The sequence below is a fragment of the Athene cunicularia genome (assembly GCF_003259725.1).
Source record: "Athene cunicularia isolate RWA chromosome 1 unlocalized genomic scaffold, athCun1 chr1_part1, whole genome shotgun sequence".
Lineage (NCBI taxonomy): Eukaryota > Metazoa > Chordata > Aves > Strigiformes > Strigidae > Athene > Athene cunicularia.
In genome coordinates, this window is record NW_020799091.1 from 95,813,671 (window position 1) to 95,822,418 (window position 8,748).

An 8,748-nucleotide genomic window follows, 5' to 3' on the forward strand; every position below is an offset into this window, starting at 1 on the left:
CTCCCTCCCTCTCCCTGCCTCCCTCGCTCTCTCCCGTAGCTAACAGACCAACTGTGCCGCGGCAGTTCCATTGGCAGGGAAGGGAAAGTTAGGAACTGTCTACAAATGTTTTTAGTTCGGATATTTTGGATGGAAAGGGGGAGGCAATGACCTCCCCGGCACAGGAGCAGTGCTTACAGAGCTGGAAATCATGTCAGAGCAGAGCCAGCCCTTCACAGTGCTGGGAAAGTTTGTCTCTGCATCCCCAGTTATGATACTGCCTTGATTTGCACAGTGGGAGAGAAATCTCCCTCTGCTAAGAAGGCTGCATTGAGGCACCCTCGGAGTCATGGCATTTTCCCTGATGAGGAGTGTCAACCTGTTGAAAAGGGCAAAGGGGAGCAAACCACTCTGCGCACGCCCCCGGGCAGCAGCATTGTCAGGGTGGCAGCACCCGTCTCCCAGTCCTCCAACTGCGCTCTCTGCCCGGTCACTTCATCACCCTTCTCCTCAGATCTCTGTGTTTGCTCGACCCCTGACACTTCGCTGTTTGGCCACCAGCTCGGATGCAGGACAGTGCTCAGCCCTGAGCATAGTCAAGCCTTTGCTTTAGGGCTGGTGGTCCATGGGAGACATCCGACCCCCTTCCAGGGCCACTTTCAACACTTCTTGGTGCAAGTGGAGAAGTGCAGCATTTCTACCTTTGTATATATGCAAACTGTCCCCTGGTGATAGCAATCAATGACAATTTCACATGACAACAATTATTGAAGCAAATGGCTTTGGGGAAATACATTTCTTTCCTAAGGGGTGCAAGCTCAAGGAGAAAAGGGTACTTCCAAATAAATGTTATGGATAAAGCAGATCATCTAATAGCAAAATACCCACTAACAATTTGGGGAGTTTGAATTTCTAGCAAGAAATATTTGCTTTGATTTGTCATTGTCATTTTTGAAACAGGTTGTTCTAGCACAGCATAAAAAACAAGAGATGAATCAATCACTATGGCTGCTGGCAGCTCCCTTTCTCCTCCCCCTCCACTCCAGGGCTAGAGATGGATAGATGTAGTAAAGGAGGCATACAAAACACTGTTTGCTTGTTGTAGTTTGCAAGAGAAATAAAAGTAAGAAGAGAGGTTCAGATCCACTTCCAGATTTGCGACTTTTTTTTTTTTTTTTTTTTTTTAAAGGCAAAAAAACAAACCCAGGTAGCTTGTTTCCTCTGAAGTGGAGGTGTTAGCTAAGGCACCTAAAATGCCTGTGCCTCCCTCTGCATGCATGACTATCTTTTGTGTTCCGAGTTCCTAAAAAACCTTTGCTTTAGTTTTGGGAAACTGCTAACACTCTCTTTGTCACAGCCTGACCTACAAAGTCCAAGAAATACTGGACACACAAAAGTTTCTGTGAGCAAATTTCCTGCCTTCCACCTGGACATGGGCACTCTTACCCCTGGACTGAGGCCGCACCTCGATTCCTGTGTTCAGTTTTGGGCCCCTCACTACAAAAAGGACATTGAATGACTCGAGCGTGTCCAGAGAAGGGCAACGGAGCTGGTGCAGGGTCTGGAGCACAGGTCGTACGGGGAGCGGCTGAGGGAACTGGGGGTGTTTAGTCTGGAGAAGAGGAGGCTGAGGGGAGACCTCATCGCCCTCTACAGCTCCCTGAAAGGAGGGTGCAGAGAGCTGGGGATGAGTCTCTTTAACCAAGTAATAAGCAACAGGACAAGAGGGAATGGCCTCAAGTTGCGCCAGGGAAGGTTTAGACTAGATATTAGGAAGCATTTCTTTCCAGAAGGGGTTGTTAGGTGTTGGAATGGGCTGCCCGGGGAGGTGGTGGAGTCCCCATCCCTGGAGGTGTTTAAGAGTTGAGTCAACTTAGCGCTGAGGGTTATGGTGCAGCTGGGAACTGTCAGTGTGAGGTTAACGGTTGGACTAGATGATCTTCAAGGTCTTTTCCAACCTAGATGATTCTGTGACATTTTCCCATGGAAAATGTGAAACAAAGGAAGGGCTGGGGCTTACACCGCTGCCCACACAGCTGCTGCACATCACATCGCTCACCGGCTGTCCTCAGGACAGTCCTAGGCAAGGAACGCACTGAAATAGAAATGCGCTGCTGTTTCATATGAGACCTGTGTCCACTCCCTTGAGCCGTGCCAGTGGAAAGTTACTGCTCCCAGCTTGCTATGTGAGTTTTAGAGGTTTGCTTCTCCACAGCTCTTAGCCTGCCCAGCTGTAATTAAAGCCAGGGAGACTTGAGGGCGTTCGGTCTCTGGCAGGACTGCGTACTGAAAAGCACACATTGCACTTGCTGGGAGATTACACAGGCTAATGACTGTGAGGACCACAAGGGGAATCAAAAAAACCTTCTGAAATATCTAGCCCTTGTGCTGGAAAAAACAACCACACGCAAAATACTTATCTATACCTCTGATTCAGGACTGTGCTTCCTGTGTAAGTCCCCCCCCCCTACACCAACAAAGCATTTAAGCAGAGTAATGTAAACATATGCCTATATTTCATTAGCAGTAAATTTAAGTCAACATATGTCTACATGAACTCAGGCCTCAAAGAGTGAGTCAGGGACTCAATCAGTGTTGTAATTGAACTAAAATAATCTAAGCCTTCTCTAAATGCACATAGCTTTAACCTGTCACATCAAATGAAAATTATATACTTAAACTATAATCTTCCTGTTCCCTTAGTCATCAAAAGAGGCTAGATCAAATTAAAAAAAGAGAGTGTGGATGCTGCTCAGCTGGCTGAGGAGGAGGTGGGGCTCACAGAGCAAGACATTCAGCTTGAACGAAGGGCTATTTCTGCCTCCCAAACTGAAGTCACCCCCAAAATCAGCTCCTCCAGCACCCTCACCCACATCGCTCCTTTCTCCTTCAAGCAGGAAACTGGCAGCTTGAAACACCAACTGCATTGGTGGTGGCTCTATATTGTCATCTCCCCTGACAAGTAACGTTGGTTGGATGTGGTCTCACTAAGTGACAGTTAATATTTCCACATATGAGCTTGTTCAAGCATAAGGCAAGCAGAGATAAGGTCAGACTGCAAACACCCATCAAAAGATGCCATTGTTTGGTTCGGGTTTAGGTTTGCTGCATTTTGTTTTGTAGCACTGTGAAAAATGTGAATAGGAGCTCTGTCCTTGGGTTTTTCTGAATGTGTGTGCTGATAAGACAGCTGTGGGAGAAGACAGAGAAGCACTTGCAGGTGAAGAGGGTAAGTGATTTACAAGCTGCATACTTGGTGTAGGTATGGGATGTTTAAACCGCTTCATTACCTGACTGCATTGGAAGTATCAAGGTCACTTTAATGCAAAATTAACTCTGATTTTCATATAGAAGTGCTCAAAATTTTTCTACATTGAATCTGCACAGATTTATTTTGGTCAGGAGGAGGACTTTTGTTGAAATAACAGCATCATCCCTTCAACGGGCAAGGTTTATGTTATAAAAGCATTAATAGCAGTGCAGATTAATCTAATATGAGGAAAATCATGACCAGTAAAACCTACTTGTATAATCGCAAAATGGTCACTACCCTCAGATTTACAGTATTATAATTCTACTGCTGCAAAACCATATATTTGGCAGACAGTGCAAGCTCTGTTGGTAAACTAGGCATACCAGATACCTCACTACCCATGAAGCTTTATCTATATAGCTTTATGTATATATCACACACACACACACCCCCACGAGGGGGAAGGTGAGAATAGTGCTCGCTTAATTATACCAAAATATGTAAAGTTCTACAATAACTTGTACAAACAAGGCTTAAATACCTCTCAGCATCAGCAGCTAACAAAGTAAGTGGGTGACCAGTGCTGTGTACTATTCCCCACAGCTGACTCCTGTACCGGTCAATGCTCCTGGGGCTGCATCTTGCCCTACTTTAATCTCTTGGAGCAATGAAATGTTTCCCCTGTTGACCTGCACCCACCCTGCATCCTGTGTTTCCTCCTTACCTTACTCTACCCACTTCTCTGTTGTGCTTAAATGAATCAGCAGGTGGGGATTTAAGCTGTAAGTAAACATTAATGTATTTTTAATCTAGTTATGCTTGTCTAACCACTGCCTAAAGAACAAGAGAAGCTGAATTTGCCTGTCTTCATATGCCATTTCCACTTACTGCCGCATCACGCTGATGGGTTCAGCTGCTCCTGGGTGCAGTTGTGTGTGGTGGCACAGGCAGACAGTTGGGACAGGGATGGGGTCAGGGAGGGACGAGTCTTGTTTCCTCCCTTTGCAGGGTTGGGTTCAGTACTACAGCAACATCGGCACTACCCTTCTACACCACTGAAAAGAAAAAGTATTAAGTGCATTTTAAAGGGAGTTTGTGGACAGCCATGCTCCTGTTCAAAAAAAGCATGCACACTGTTAATATGAGTCCACGTGCTAATACTCATTCAGTTGCTTTGTGTTCTTGTCAGCAGATTGCACCTGGTTGGTGAACCTCATCTGTAGCACACTACAGCCCAACAAGAAGCCACTTACGAAAATGCTGAAGACCAAACAGTCATGCAAAAAACTCTTTGACAAGTAGTTTCCCATAAGAATTTCATGTGGAGGGAAAAATCTTAAGCTGCCCATATCCGTTCACACCCTAAATTTGCATACCTGAATAAAGCTAATCAGTAAGAGGATATTAAAAAGGAATTAATGGAACTGCTTAAATAAATGGATGGGGCTTTAAAAGCTTTTTTAATTGATCTCCACAAAGGATATGGTGTTTTTAATATCAGCTTTGTTTATGCATGCTTAGTACCAGCTTCTACCCTTTATTTGTAAGCAAGCATGCTAGTAATACATGAATAAAATTTTATTCAGATGTATGAAGTGTTCTGATTTTCTTTAACATGCATCGCTAACAGTATTTTGCTAGCTAAGCCAGACTCTTACAGTCTAATTATTTCTGTATGGGACTACAAATAGGCCTTGCAAACTGAGAACAACTTCAGTGAGTCCAGGAGTGCCTCTACCTCCTGCTGAAGCTGTGAATTTATTCCTTAACCAACTTGTAATCAGTTAACTAACTCAGTGCAGGACCTGAGATGTATCGCCTGCAACTCTTCATTTCATCCTGCATAAAACCTCCGATCTATCCTGAGCCTTTTGGCATTCCCGTTGCTGTTATTTCCAGTGCTAATTACCAGTGGAGCCTGGAGCAATCTATCTGCTGAGAAGAACTGACTGTACTTTACAGTGTGGTCTCCTAAGGACAAGAGCAGAAACGTGCTCATAACAACAGGCTCTTGGTTTGCTCCCTGCAGGCTGGGCGGATGCTGGCTGTGCCTGGTGAAGGGCAGAGCTGGTATGAACCCACGGCCCCAGTCGTGGCTGGTACCTGCAGGAAGCAATGCAGCCGTGCCCTGGTTAGGGGCACCCCTCCACAGCACGTTTTGTTGGGGGAACGCAGACCTGCAGCCAGCAGGGCCAACAGGCTGCCAGCTCCAGCCATCATCCATGTCCTGGATGGATATCACCTGCACTTTGGTGGGGTTTGGCTGAACGACAGACTATCTTTCAAAAAGGAACCCCAGCTTGATGTAAGGCCTGTGAGCTACACAAAAATCTTTTGCTTCTACTGCTAAGCTGCCCGACTAGCCAACCATCCAAACTGTAGGGGTGTTTTGCCTTATTTCTTGCTATGTCTATGTTGTCTGGGGTTTGCATACTGCCCAGGGGAACTGCTTTGTCCCTCTGTCAGCAGACACAGACTGCCATCGAGGTGCCTTCTGAGCTGCTTCTGAATAAGCTGCCCAAAGATTTCACTGCAGACATCTTTAACTGTGAGCAGGTGAAGACAAGGACCTCACATCTACTGTATCGACGCAGCGCATGAAGCTTCCTGATGCTGATCATGGTATGGGGGCTTTAGGCACTGGAAGTTTCCTTGCCACTGTCACAAGGACTCATTAGCCATAACCTCCATTAGCACTGTGCTGCATTTCTCTTCTGTGCTCTTTCCCACTGACCCAGGTTTCTTCCTGAAGAGGCTGAAGCTGTCTCGCCACCACAAGCACGAGGTGAGCCCTCCAAGGTGGCTCTCAGCCCTCCCTGTCCTCCAAGGATGGACCCAGCACTGCCAGCCACGGCACTGTGGGTTTTGGCCACCAGTCATCCACATCCCCTTCAGCTTCATGGTTGGCCAGGGCTCAAAGATTTGGCCTACAATGGTGACCTACATAGAGCAGCCAGCTCACTCCTTAGTCCTTCTCTTGCTAGGCTGAGCGATCTGAGCTGATTACATCCCCTGATTGCCAGGTGATTTTCCAGGGTTCCGGTCCCATTAACTCGTCCCATTACCTTCATGTCCCTCCTTGAGCACAGAACCAGAAACCAGAGTACCCTGGGCAAAAGTGTACCACTGGTGCTCTTAAGTGCCACCACACCTTCCCCTATCGCTCCTGCTACAGCATTTGGAGATGGGCTTTGAGACGTATAGGCGTTAAGACACATGGCTTATTTAAATAAATAGTGCAGGTTATGAAACACTGAAGTCATTAGAAAAGTACAACACGGCCTCCCCCTCACAGCCTGTGTCATTTCAGGTCTCTCGTGGAAGAAGCCTTCACCACATCTCCATAAGGAGGAGTCTGAAGGGGCAGAAGCTGGACACAACCAGGAGTCACCATGTCTCCTGGGAATCAGTGACCCCCTGAGAACCCTCCCCCCGAAATGTCCTCTCTCACAGCAGGCACTGAACACTGCCTTACAACAATGATGATAATCAAATCACATGCTCCAGGGCTTTGGAATAAGGAAAAACAGGAGTTTTTGGCCCCTGCCCACTGCACAATTAACTAGAAGTTCATGGAGGTTTTTCATTTGTTTGTAGCTCTTTGCCTTGTCTCCTGTTTTGAAAAAAAAAAAAAAAAAAAGAACACACACTTGTAATTGGGTGCAGGACCATAGGCCCTGCTCATATGCCCTCATTTCCCTTCAGGAAGGGGTTTCTGTCCCCCAACCCAATGACCTGACCTGGGGACAGGGAAAGGATAGGGCAGACACAAAGCATTTTTTTCAGCCTGCACCAAGAGTTATGGCTCAGCCACCTGCCTTCTGGCTCCATCCTCAGTGGTCCCATCCTGATTCTCTTGTTATTCCCCTCTTGCATAAGAAACCAAATGATGGCTTGCAGGGCACATCCATTCTGCAAGAAAATGCGGAGCCTCGCAGAAAGTCACGCACACAGGCTGGATGTTTAACCTCAACCTTTCTTCTTCTCCCTTCCCGGCACCGTGTTTTCTACCAGTCATGAAAAGCCCAGGAGATGGGCAAGAGCAACCACGGGTCTGTACAGGTCAGGGGGATGGAGCCTGGCCACTGGGATGCTGGTTTGTATGCTTAGCCTGGGGCAGTTGGTTCCCAGGAGCCCTTGCAGGTTGGAGATCATCTGCAGCCTCCCTGCAGGGACATGCTACAGACAAGGCGAGTCAGGGCAGAGCTCAGGTCTCCTTGACTCCTGAAGGAATGGTGCTGTCCAAACAAGAATGTGATCCCTGGGAAATAATGATTGAAAACCAGGTTTAATATAACTTCCACTCCTTTCCTTTCAGCCTTATCTGCCTGCAAATATTTTCTCAGCGCTGATTGATCTGAGTGCCGTTATCTGGTACATAGCTTGAGATGAAGGTTTTGATGGAGCTTGAAGTGCCAGAAAACCATTCGCTCAGTTATGGCTCTGACAAATGGATCCCTCTGAGATGCTGAGCTTAATGTGGGGGGTTTTTATTTATTATCAGCATGTTCTTGTTCTGGGCTGGCGAGAGAGCAAAAGCCAAGGGGAAGGTATCCAAATAGCATATTTTTGATCTGGCTCAAAACAAAAACTATCAACAGGAAAGTTTCAGGTTATAAGTACCAAGTACACCAAAGCTTCCAAATTTAAAAAACAAAGTACTATATTCTTCTCTTTTTGTCTCTTCTCTGCATTTTAAAGACACACCAGTATTTCTCAAAGGAAAAATAGTTCCTGAAACACTTCCAGAATGTTTCTAGACAGCTTGCAGGATGCTTTTCCCCAAAGCATCAGCAAAGGAGATCTGGAGCCACCTACCCAAATTTGCCAGGGGCCATCTCCGCATGGCCCATGAGGACCAGGGCAAGGACGGCAACATGACACCCTTGGCAGGACCTGGGCTGACAGGTGCACGGTTGGGAGCAATGGGAGGTCCATCTTGCAAAACCAGCCCTTGGCGGCAGCCTGGGAGGTAAGATGAGCCTATTTTGTGGGCAAAAGTTCCAGCAGAACTGCACCAACACAACAGAAATTAAAACCAAGCCCAAGTTAAGTCTTGAGACTTGTCACCTGCTTTTCAGCTGGTGCTGAAGGCAACAGAACTGCATCATTACAAGCATATCATGGTTGATACAGGCTGTGGCGCTAGCCCATACCCATGATTTTTAAAGAAAGATTTGGGGCACTGTGATGCCATCAGGATGGCTCCTACACCGTTTTGTCCTGGAGCAGAAGGCTCCAAATCGAGCTGAACACAGCAAGCTAATCTGCTGTCAGGCATGGCCTTGGTATAAAATGGGACACAAAGGAAATCTGGTGCACTATTACCATCAAGATTGAAAATTCCAAAAAAAGTTCTCCTTGAAGCTCAACAGAAATGAAATAATTTTTTACATCATTCCTCTTTGAAATGTTTCCATTTCGTTTCAAGATTAATTCCAATGAGTGAAACATGTCTTTCACAAAAGGGAAAAAGGCCATTCAGTGAACATTTATTTCTTTTAAAACTTGGAACT

At 46.4% G+C, this 8,748-nt stretch overlaps 1 long non-coding RNA gene across 1 annotated transcript in view; it reads left to right on the forward strand.

Annotated features, from left to right (window-relative positions):
• Positions 1–4,821, forward strand: part of LOC113478206 — a 5,065-nt gene extending 244 nt beyond the window's left edge. The window contains exon 2 of the long non-coding RNA XR_003398020.1: positions 4,425–4,821. This is a non-coding gene — a long non-coding RNA (uncharacterized LOC113478206). The remainder of the gene's footprint in view (positions 1–4,424) is intronic.
• The last annotated feature ends 3,927 nt before the right edge of the window (positions 4,822–8,748 follow it).